The sequence below is a fragment of the Indicator indicator genome, chromosome 12, assembly GCF_027791375.1.
Source record: "Indicator indicator isolate 239-I01 chromosome 12, UM_Iind_1.1, whole genome shotgun sequence".
In the NCBI taxonomy this organism is placed as follows: Eukaryota; Metazoa; Chordata; class Aves; order Piciformes; family Indicatoridae; genus Indicator; species Indicator indicator.
Window position 1 is genome coordinate 23,589,797 of NC_072021.1, and position 11,734 is coordinate 23,601,530.

Here is an 11,734-nt window from a genome sequence, read left to right on the forward strand (position 1 = left end):
CTGACCATATTGACCCTGGTGAACCCTGCCATCAAAGACTGTATTGACAAAGATGAGTATTGCTCTGGACAGCATCCTGGACTGGTTGGGATGATGGAAGTGGCAGAGGGGAAAGAGCAAGCTTTGCTTTTCTTAAAGATGCTCCCAAAATGACAGAAGTGCAAGAAATGATCCTGAGTGGGAAATATGACATCATGGAGAGGAAGTGAAGATGAACTCAGGGAATCCTCCCACCATTTGGCAGGTGCTCAAGCACTCACTGATCCCAGAAGAGCATCCTCTCTCACCAGGGCAGATTGGCATGGGCCTGAGGAGACTTTGTCTTCTTTTCCAGCCCAGGAGAGGCTTGGCCAACCAAGACTTTCCTGGCTGCAGTGAGGATCTCAGCTTGTCCTGCCTTCTGCCTGAGCTAAGCAGAATTGCAGCACTTCACCCTTGATTTCCATGAAACCAAAGGTTCAACATGCTGAGGATGAAATGTCCTTTGTCCTTCCAGCAACTGGAAGAGTACTCCCAATCTTAATGGCTCTTCAAAACATCTCTTCTGCTCTTAACTAATAAGCAATAATTCATAGAATCATCATAGAATCACAAAATGTCTTAGGTTGGAAGGAACCTTAGATATCATCTAATCCAACCTCCCTGCCATGGCCAGGGTCACCTCCCAGCTAGGCTCAGCTGCTCAAGACCTCATCCAGCTTGGTCTCAAACACCTCCAGGGAGAAGGCATCCACAACCTCCCTGGGAAGTCTCTTCCAGAGTCCAACCATCCTTGTGCTGAACAACTTCTTCCTAAGATCCAGACTTGCCCAGATCTTTTTGTTTTACCCATCACTGAGGACAACAATGCTTGAAGAGAGAAGAAAATGTGTGCTGTCACAACACCCTCGTGCCTTAGATCTCTGCTCTTCTTCACTGGGAGAGACAAAGATGCTCCTGACTTGGTGGTGTGCTGATGACCTTAACACTTGCTACCTCAACTTGGGACCAAAGGTGAGTCTGAATCCACCAGGCTCTCGGTGACAGACAGATCTCACCCAGCTGGAGAAGAAAATATTGCTAACAAAACTTGTGTCCAGCAGGATTAATGACTCATGGAATGACCTCAGGGCTTTCAGCATCCTCGCTCTGCCAATCACGTGAGTGGAAATGAATAAAGACTTTCTTAGTGGTATATAAAAGGCTGTCAGGAAAAAAAAAACCACCAAACAACCAACAAAACAGCAAAAATACCCAAGTCCAAATCCCAGCAATTTCCTCAAACCTTTTAATTGAGTCTACAAAGTATTTAAATGCTTGGCTGGTCAGCGATTGCTCACAAATTACTTCAGGAACCGTGGGGACCTCCTCGTGTGGGACCAATGTCATTGAGAGGTTCTGCTTCATGGTGCTCCCTGGCTGCCCAGGTTTGTAACTCATCACTGGAGGATGCTTGTCCTAGCCAAGGGGATTTGACACCAGAATCCAGAGCCAAGGTGAAAGGTGAGGAGATGAGTAAGCAGGATGACTCATGATCATAGAATCACAGAATCATAGAATCAGTTGGGGTTGGAAGGGACCACAAGGATCATCCAGTTCCAACCCCCCTGCCATGGGCAGGGACACCTCACACTAGATCAGGCTGGCCAGAGCCTCATCCAGCCTGGCCTTAAACACCTCCAGGGATGGGGCCTCAACCACCTCCCTGGACAACCCATTCCAGGCTCTCACCACTCTCATGGGGAACAACTTCTTCCTTATGTCCAGTCTGAATCTCCCCACTTCCAGCTTTATTCCATTCCCCCAGTCCTATCACTACCTGATAGCCTAAAAAGTCCCTCCCCAGCTTTCTTGTAGCCCCCTTCAGATACTGGAAGGCCACAATAAGGTCCCCTTGGAGCCTTCTCTTCTCCAGACTGAACAGCCCCAACTCTTTCAGTCTGTCCTCATAGGAGAGGTGCTCCAGCCCTCTGATCATCTCATCATGATGTAGGTGTGCCTCAGTTTCCCCATCCCAGAATCACAGCAGCCCAGCATGATAGGGGTTCAAAGGGACCTCTGGGGATGCTCCAGTCCAACTCCTCTGCTAAAGCAGTGGAACCCAGATCAGGCTGCCCAGGATCACAAGGTCCAGCTGGATTTGGGATCTCTCCAGAGAAGAAGACTCCATGACCTCTCTGGGCAGGCTGCTCCACTGCTCTGTTGCCCTCACAATCAAGAAGATTTTCATGTTCCAATGGAACCTCCTTGTTTCCAGTTTGTGCCCACTGCCCCTTGTCCTGTCACTGGGTACCACTGACAAGAGTCTGGACCCCTCCTCTTGACCTCTACCCTTTAGGCAGTGAGAAGCACTGAGAAGATCCTCAAAGAATGAATAATGAGGTGGATGGTAGAGGTGGGTCAGCTTAAATATTAATATTTCAAACCAAGGGAAGTACTTTCTTAAGTATCTCATGCACATGTAGATATGGATATGGATCTCCTCATATTTAAGCACAGCACGAAAGCAGCCAAGAAAGATCTCCCTTTGCATCAAAGGACTTTGTTCATGGCTTCTTTGAGTGAGAACCACCAAAATGTATGGAAATCTAAAGGGTAAAAATCATCTTTAAGTTAAAAATAAAGGACCCAACTTGATTTGACTTTCATGAGACACCACTTAAATTTTTTTTTTTTTTTTAAGCCTCCACACAAAATGTCTGAAATTAGATGCAGGAAATTATTTTATCTGGGAAAAAGGTTATATGAAACCACAACTCTGTAACAGGGGACTTCTTGGCTTCCCAAATACCTTAGGAAAACGTTTTTTGAATTTATTTTTTCCCCTCCTCTTGCCTTGGCGAATGCTCAACTTGTTATTTAAAGAAAAATTAAGAGGTCTTCTCAGGTCTGGCTAAGCCCAAGGTATAGATTTTGGTTTAAAATAAAAGCTTAGACTGAGATTTTTTCATGATGTGCTTTGACACAGCATAGAAGCACCATAAAAACGATCCCACCACTGACACCTTTCCCAGTGCTGATGGTCCCTGTCTACCACTCCCAGCAGCATTTCTACCCTACAAAGAGCAGCTAAGGGCAAGATACCAGATTCTGGCCAAAATGTATTGCAATCAGAAAATCCTTGAGATCACAAAGACTGGGAATGAGAAGGAGAAGGTCCTGAATTGAAGAGCACCCTACAGCTCTCTGAGCTGCAAAGTCCTGTGGAAAGAGAGAAAGATCTGCCCTGTAGATGCTGAAGCCTGTGGTGTTGGACATTGAGATGGTGGAGAATGTCCAGAGAAGGGCAATGAACAGGATGAAGGGTCTAGAGCAGAAGTCTTGTGAGGAGCAGCTGTTGAAATTGTGGCCAAAGAGGGTGTCTGGGGTGGTGGGAATGTATCTGCAGCCACAGATCACATCACAGTGGGGGAACTTGCTGGTAGGCTCCCACTGGGGCTTTTGACCATTGTGCAAGCCCCTGGCAGAGCCTTACACATATGTGGGGTTGTGGAAGGCCACCACATGAGGCTGCAAACGTGGGACAGCCCCAGCTACCTGGGGGAGAAAGTGTCACCATGGATGTGCTGAAGGTAGCTCTGCGTCACTGCAGATCCACTGCACGTAGCTGTGCAGGATATAAATCCTCTGCCACCCTCCTCCAGGTCCCTGTCACCATGCACATGACACCTTGCAAGGCCAGGAGCTGGGTTTTGTGCAACGTCAGGCACAGCTGGGGTCTGCTTTTAGCAGGGGACTTGCATGAGGGAGGAAATAATGCTGACAGGGGAATAGATTTGGAGGCCACAATGATACACTGAAGTCTCAGCTGACCTTCTGCACAGCACCAGCTGGGTGAGGATGGCACAGGGTGACCAGAAATAGCTATCTGCTCCCCTCCAGAGAGCTTCTAGAGGGCTTCTTGCACTCACAAAGATGGAGTGAAATATGGCAATCTTTTCCTCTTCCCCTCAGCCTGGAGAAGAGCAGCCTCAGAGGGAAACTTCTCAATGCTGATCAAGAGCTAAAGGGTAGGGGGCAAGAGGATGGGGCCAGACTCTTTCAGTGGTGCCCAGTGACAGGGCAAGGAGTAATGGGCACAAACTGGAACCCAGAAGGTTCCACCTAAATATAAGGGAAAGCTTCATTTGTGGATGGCAGTGCCCTGGAGCAGGCTGCCCAGAGAGGTTGTGGGGCTTTCTTCTCTGGAGAGATTCCAAACTCACCTGGGCTTTGTGATCCTGGGCAGCCTGCTGTGGGTGCCCCTGCTTTAGCAGGAGGGGTGGACTGAGTGTGCTCAGAGGTCCCTTTGAACCCTCACCATGCTGAGATTCTGCCATTCTTGAGTTCTGTGACTGACACTGTGTGAGCCAAGAGCAACCTTTGGCTGTTTGGTGTTCAAAGATGGTTTTGAACCCAAACTTTTAAATCCAGCTCTGAGAGCAAAGGACTTAAGGAAGAAAATAAAGAATTCTTTTTGTTTTCTCTTTTGCGTTTGACACTGCTGGGGGAATTAAAATCCAGAGGCTACACTTGCCCATGATGCTGAATCTAAGCTCCTTAACTGTCAGCATTTCTGAACTAAAACCTGATCCCCATCTGCCTGCAGCCTGTGGAACTGTCTTGCAAGTGGCCACCGTTGTGATACATGTGACAGGTCCATGTGTGAGGAGCTGGCAGTGTCCCAGCAGGGCGGGAGGAGAGAACATCACACCTCTGCCCAGAAGGACACCAAACTGGGAGGAGTGGCTGACACCCTGTCAGACTGTGCTGACATTCAGTGAGATCTGGCCAGGATGGAGAGTTGGGAGGGGAGGAATCTCATGGAGTTCAACCAGGCCAAGTGTAGAGTCTTGCATCTGGGGAGGCATAACACCATGCACCAGTAAAGGTCAGGGCTTAACCTGCTAGAAAGCAGCTCCATGGAGAAGCATCTTGGGGTCCTGGTGGACAGTAAATTGACCATGAGAAAGCAATATGACCTTGTGGCCAAGAAGGCAAATGGTCTCCTGGCTTCATTAAGAGTGTGGCCAGCAGGTGAAGGGAGGTTCTCCTCCTCCTGTGCTCTGCACAGTAAGGCCACACCTGGAAAACTGGGTCCAGTTCTAGGCTTCCCAGTATGAGAGAGACAGGGAATTGAGGAAAGGGTCCAGTGGAGGCTACAAGGACGATTAAGGGACTGGAATACCTCTCTGATGAGGAAAGACTGAGAGACTTGGAGCTATTTAGCCTGGAGAAGAGAAGGCTGAGAGAGGACCTGATCAATGTTTACAAATACCTTAAGGGTAGGTGTCAAGGAGACAGGGCCAGTCTCTTTTCACTGGTGCATTGTGATAGGATGAGGGGCAATGGGCACAAACTGGAACCCAGGAAGTTCCACCTCAGCATGAGGAAAATCTGCTTTACTGTGAGGATGATATAGCCTGAGGCAGATGAAGAACGTGGAGATGACATGGTTCTTTTCTCTGCCTTGGCAGGACATCTGGAGTCTGAACTTGCATCAAAAGCTGTTTTGTTTAGCCTCTATCTTCCTGAACTAGGATTAAGTTTCAGATCTGGTTGATGGACAAGCCACCCACAGCCTCTGGGTGGTTTGTCTTTTGAGGAAGTTGGAGAGCATATTTCCTTTGCCTGCAGTGACCATGAAATGATGAAGATCAGGGTCTTGAGGGAAAAGAATAAGACAAAAAGCAGGATCAAAGCCTTGGACATCTAGAGAGAAGACCTAAGACTGTTTGGAATAATCCCATGAGATATGATCTTGGGGGAAAAAAGGGGTCCATGACAGCTAGTTGCTTTACAAGGCTCATCTCCTCCAAGCTCAAAGGAGTTCATCCCAAAGTGTTGTCAGACAAAAGTCAAGATGGGAGTGTGTACAAGCAGTGTAAAAGAATATATAGTCAGTCTGAACTCTATCTCCTCACCCAAAACCATCTCCAGCAAAATTCATCCCCAATCTATAGCCAGGGATGGAAAACTGCTTTAAAGATACCTCCTCCATAACTTCTTGTTCTCCACCCCTCCTCCTACCCTAATGCATCCTAGAGAGCAACACGACACAAACTCATTACAGACATTAAGTAGCAAGTGTCTGTCACCAAAATCCCCCCCAAAAAATTCCCTGGATGGAGGGAATTTTTCCCAGAAAGCACCCAGCCTAAACTGCCACAGGGCTGGAATTGGGAAACCTCATGTAGAAGTATGTGGCAGCAAAGGTGACCAAGCTAATAGAGCCACTCTGCTGAAAAGCTCTGTTAGACATCAGTGAAGCTGTTTCCTGGCCAAACCCTACAACCTGTCATGTCATATTAATGGGCAGGATCATTTAAGATTGGATAAAACCCACAACTTCAGTTTTTTTTGCTTTCTTTGTTTGCTTTTTTTTGTATTGTTTGTGTTTGTTGTGTGGTGGTTTTTTTTTTTTGGTGGTGGTGGTGGTGGTACTTGTCATGGCTGCCTGTTCCAGATGATGAATGGTTCTGTTTCCAGCCGATCTGCTTCGTTTGAGCACTGTGTTGGTTTCAAGACTTCATGCAAAAGAGGAGCCCTTGGCCATTTGTCACTCGGAGAGATGAGCGACACAGGAATAAATTTTCCTGCTTAAAATTTGCTAGGACCAGGGTTTCTTGGTGAGGCAGCTTTGACAGGCTGTCACTTTGCTAGATGTTTGGTTCTTGGGAGTATTCTGGGGCTTTTTATTGCTTTTTAAGAGATTTAAAGGAAACAAAACCCTGCAGCATTATGACATTTAGCAGGGTCGAGGTGTGTAGCTGACTCTATCCAGGCATCGCAGCCAAACATGCCGGGTCCTGATCCCACCTCTGCTCAGCATAAATCAGGAGAGGATCAGTGGCAAGTGCAGGAATCCCAAGGCTGGAAAGCAGAAGGAGGTGAGGTCACAGCAGCACCAAATCCACAGCTTACTTGAGGCCATTTCCTCTCAGGCTAGATTAAGTCAAGCATTAAGATAAAACCTGGAAAGTAGAGAGGAGTCATAGCTGCAGGTCAGACCTTGAGGGAGCTACTGTGTCCGGTTCTGGGCTCCTGAGTTCAAGAGAGGCAGGGAACTACTGGAAAAAGTCCAACAGAGGGCCACTAGGATGATCAGGGGACTGAAGTCTCTCTCTTGTGAGGAGAGACTGGAAGACCCGGGGCTGTTTAGTCTGGAGAAAAGCAGACTGAGAGGGGGATCTTCTCAATGCTCAGCAAGGGAGGAGGTCATGAGGGTGGGGCTGGGCTCTTTTCAGTGGTGCCCAGTGGTAGGTCAAGGGGCAACGGGCACAAACTGGAGCCCAGGAGGTTCCATCTGAACAGGAGGAGAAACATCTTTGCTGTGAGGGTGCTGGAGCCCTGGTCCTGACTGCCCAGAGAGCTTGTGGAGTCTCCTTCACTGGAGTGCTTCCAAATCCACCTGGACATTGTGATCCTGAGCAACCTGCTGTGGGTGACCCTGCTTTAGCAGTGGGGTTGAGCTAGATGATCTCCAGAGGTCCCTTCCAGCCCCTGCCATGCTGGGATTCTGGGATTCTATGACTCTTCTTTGGAGTCAAAGCCAGCACTTAGTGGGGGGGTGGAAACAATCAGCTATAGAAACAGAGTCAACTCATCTCTATCTCAGCAGGGATTATCCTGGGGCGGGGGAGAAAAGGGGATGGAGGATCAATTCCTTCAGCATGGAGACCATCTTGGCCTCTGAGATGGGCACTGGGGCAACGTGGCTTATAAATGCTGCATGGAGATGGAGTCCTGCAGGGACAGAGATTGGTGTCACTTTAAAAAGTAAACATGGGCAGCCTAATGAATGAGTTATATCCCAGACGCTCCATTCCAGGAGAGGTATTTAACAGGCACTATTGGATTCTGTGCTATCTCTCTATCTGTAACCAGTGCATTATGACCATTAATGGATTTTTGAGGCTGGATTGATTTTTCATTAATTTGGTAAAAATCTTTTCCCTCTCCCATATAATTCTGTCTTAAAACGCTCCCCCTGACAGACCGATAAGTCACTCACCTCATAATGCAAGTCTGGCTCGTAAATCTCAGCCATCCACTGAGGTGGGGTGTGGGGAGGGCAGAATGAGCTTGGGGGAAGGAGGAGGGAAAGGGAGAACCTCCATGGCTCTAGGATGGAGCTGCCAGGTAGCTTTCATCACTTGAGGAAAGGGCTATCAGCAATGGAGTGAGGAGGGAGGGTGAGGACATGTGGGAGTGGATGACCATCAGTCCCCATGGCTTGAGGGGATTGATGGTCATCAAGGTGGGCAGCTTGTTGCTCCAAGGCCTGGTCTTGGGGGAATGAGAAGGGAAAGTGTCTAGGATGGAGCTGCCAGGCAGCTTTCATCACATGAGGAAAGGGCTATCAGTAATGGAGTGAGGATGGAAAGTGTGGATGTGTGGGCATGGTGGTGCTGATCTGTGGGGGTTGACGGTCGTCAAGGTGGACACCTTGTTGGCCCAAGCCTTGGTCTTGTTTGTCTGCTTGAAGGACAGTGCTGTGACACACTAGGACCTGCTCAGGGTCCCCAGGTGCTGGTGAACATGACCCACATGGTCCCAAAACCTGGCACCCTGTGGAAGGTGGTGTACAGGGGTGGAAGATCATGACCCTACCTTGTATTTAGCTTGGGGCATCCTGGTTAAAGGCTCTGCAGGGCTGAGGGTCAGAGAAGAAACAGTGCTGGTCGAGGCTCTAGAGAACAAGAATTGTGAGGAGTGGCTGAGGGACTTGGGGTTGTTCAGCCTGGAGAAAAGGAGGCTGAGGAGAGATCTTCTGGTTCTCTACGACTCCCTGAAAGGAGGTTGGAGTGAGGTGGTGGTTGGTCTGTTCCTCAAGAAACAAGCAGTAGGACAACAGGACACAGGCTCAGGTTGTGCCAGGGGAGGTTTATATTGGACATGAGGAACAATTTCTTCCACAAGAGAGCTGTCAAGGCCTGGACGAGGCTGTGCAGAGAAGTGATGGAGTCCCCATCCCTGCAAGTGTTTCAAAGCCATTCAGATGTGATGTTGAGGGACATGGTCCAGTGGTGACCTGGTAGTTTTGGGCTAACAGTTGAACTTGCTGATCTTAAAGGTCTCTTCCAACACAAAACATTCCATGATTCAATGATTCTGTGGCTCTATGTTATGTGGACTCACACATGCACTCTCATCTCTGTAATGTACCTATAGAACATCATCATGCTTTGGGCAAGGCTTGAGAAACCCGTGCATGACCACAGCTGGAAGCCAGGACACCTTAGAAAGAAGTGAAGATGTTGCTGTGCTCTTCTGAATCTGTTGCCCCCAACATGATCCCCCACAAATTACCATGACTGCAGGAAGGTGTCAGAGCCCCACTTTAACAGCTGCTATTGGATTTTGCTGCTGCTTTTGCTCCTGCTACGTCACTGGTGCATTATCACCATTAATGGATTTTTGAGGCCAGATTGATTTTTCATTAATTTGGGGGGGAAAAAAAAAAAAAAAGTGGGAAATCTTTCTTTCTCCTCCATATCTTCATAATTCTATCTTCTGATGCACCCCTGGACATCATCAGGACAAGTCAGAGCTTCCCAATGCCATTAGGAAGGATGAGGTGGAAAACTCACATTCAGAAATCCCCACCTTGACTCTTCCAGGTTGGAAACCCTGCACTGGCTCTGCTCATCAGAGCTCCATTTCTCCACTTGCAGCAGCCTATTGTGTCTTTTCTCTCCCCCATTCACCATGTGGGTGCCCGGGTGTCCACCACCTCTACACCTGCCCAGGTGCCACCTGTCAGTCCTCACCCACATGCACATATTCATTTCTAGTCCCATCAGCTTGTCTTGTGCAACCCACCCATCTTCAAAAGGCTTATGTCCAGATCCTGCACCCCTTGTGCCTTCACAAGCTAAGTGCACCCCGAATTCAGACTCTCTCCCAGCGAGCTGGGGGTTCATTTATGGCAGGGTGTCCTGTGAGAGACCTGCCCCTAATCATAAGGAGAGAGGCAAGAGGAGAAGCAGAACTGCTGTCTCTCAGCTGTCTATACATTTCCATTCCCCAGCTCAACCTTCATTTTTTTGATCCAGAGGAGGTCAAGAGGGTTCCCTATAGGTCCTACAAAACATCTGCCAACCTTAGGAGGGTGTCCCAGATACCTTGAGATAACTCAGATGACGCATGATACCCCATACTGGAACAGGTTCAGAGGACACCACAAAAATGATGTGAGGTCTGGAAGCTCTCTGCTCTGAGAACAGGATGAGAAAGTTGTGGTTGTTCAGCCTGGAGACGAGGATAATTCAGGAAGACCTCTTGTGGCCTTTTAGTGCTTAAACAGGCTGATAAGAAAGATGAGGACAGGACAAGGGGTGATGGTTTTTAAACTAGAAGAGGGAGATTTAGACTGGAAAGAAGGAAGAAATATTTTACACTGAGGGGGATGAGACACTGCCCCAGGCTGCCCAGAGAGGTGGTAGATGCCCCGTGGCCTCAAGTTGCACCAGGGAAGGTTTAGATTGGACATTAAGAAAAAAATCTTCACAGAAAGGGTTGTCAAGGCCTAGACCAGGCTGCCCAGGGCAATGATGGAGTCCCCATCCCTGGAGGGCTTGAAAAGCCCTGGAGATGTGGAGTGGTGGACTTGGCAGTGCTGGGTTAGTGGTTGGACTCGATGATCTTAGAGGTCTTTTCCAACCAAAACCACTCTATGATTCTAATGTTCCCCAGGAAAAGCTTCTGCTTGCTTCTTGATTATCTTCCAATTGTTTATTAAAACCCATAGTTAATTAAGACTAATGAGCAAATAATCCATACCCAGGCAAGTCACCTAGGAGCAGAGAAACCTCAAAAAGCCCTTGGGGACCAGGCTGTTTACTGAGCAGACAATTCCAAGGCTAATGACTCTCTGTGCAATCTAAAATTAATAAGCTGTGATTGCATCCCAAGGAAACACAAAGAGAGGAGCAGAATCCCACGCTGAGGTGGGAAGGTGTTTTGGAAACAGGTTTTGACCTGTCATGAAGGCTCAGAACTCAAGATCTTTGTTAATTTGTCAATTAAAAGTCAACTTTGTATTTTCAGGGTTTTCTTGGGTTGGGTTGGGTTGGGTTTGGGTTTTTTTATTTGGTTGATTTTTTTTTTTTTCTTCAGTCATAGAATCCAAAGAAGCTGGAAGGGACCTCTGGTAACTTCCTGTCCAAACCTCTACATGAAGCCTATGAACACTGAAGGTCAATCCAATTTCAAATCTAGAGCAGGATGCTCAGGGCCTTCTCCAGCTGAGGTCAGGATACGTCCAAGAGTGGAGATCCCGTACTTTATCTGAGTCCCTTTCCAACATCTGACCACCTTCACAAGCAAATATTTATGCAAATATCACATTACAATTTCCTCTAGTGTGGAGTTCATCTGTTGCCTCTTCTCCTTGGATCTCCAAGATGAATCTGAAGCCATCTTCTCTTTAACCTCTCTGGACAGTTTGTAGTGATCTCCTCTGTTTCTTGTGTTCAATCCAAACCATTCTTCTTTATTCTTCCTGCTTGTCCTCAGCATGTTTATAAGTCACAACTTCCCCAACTCACCCTTTGCTGACTAATTAAGGCAAAATCTTCTTGCTTGCACCTTAAAGCCATGTTGTTTGCTCCCCAAGCCCTACTTCATCCTTCTGCCCCAGTTTAGTGTGAGCTGTACCATAGTGAACTCAAACAAAAGCATTTTTTTCTTGACCATTTCTGAGAACAATCCCTGCTGTGGTTTCTCTTACAGCCACCTTCACCTTTTTTTCATGGGTGCATGGTGTGACATC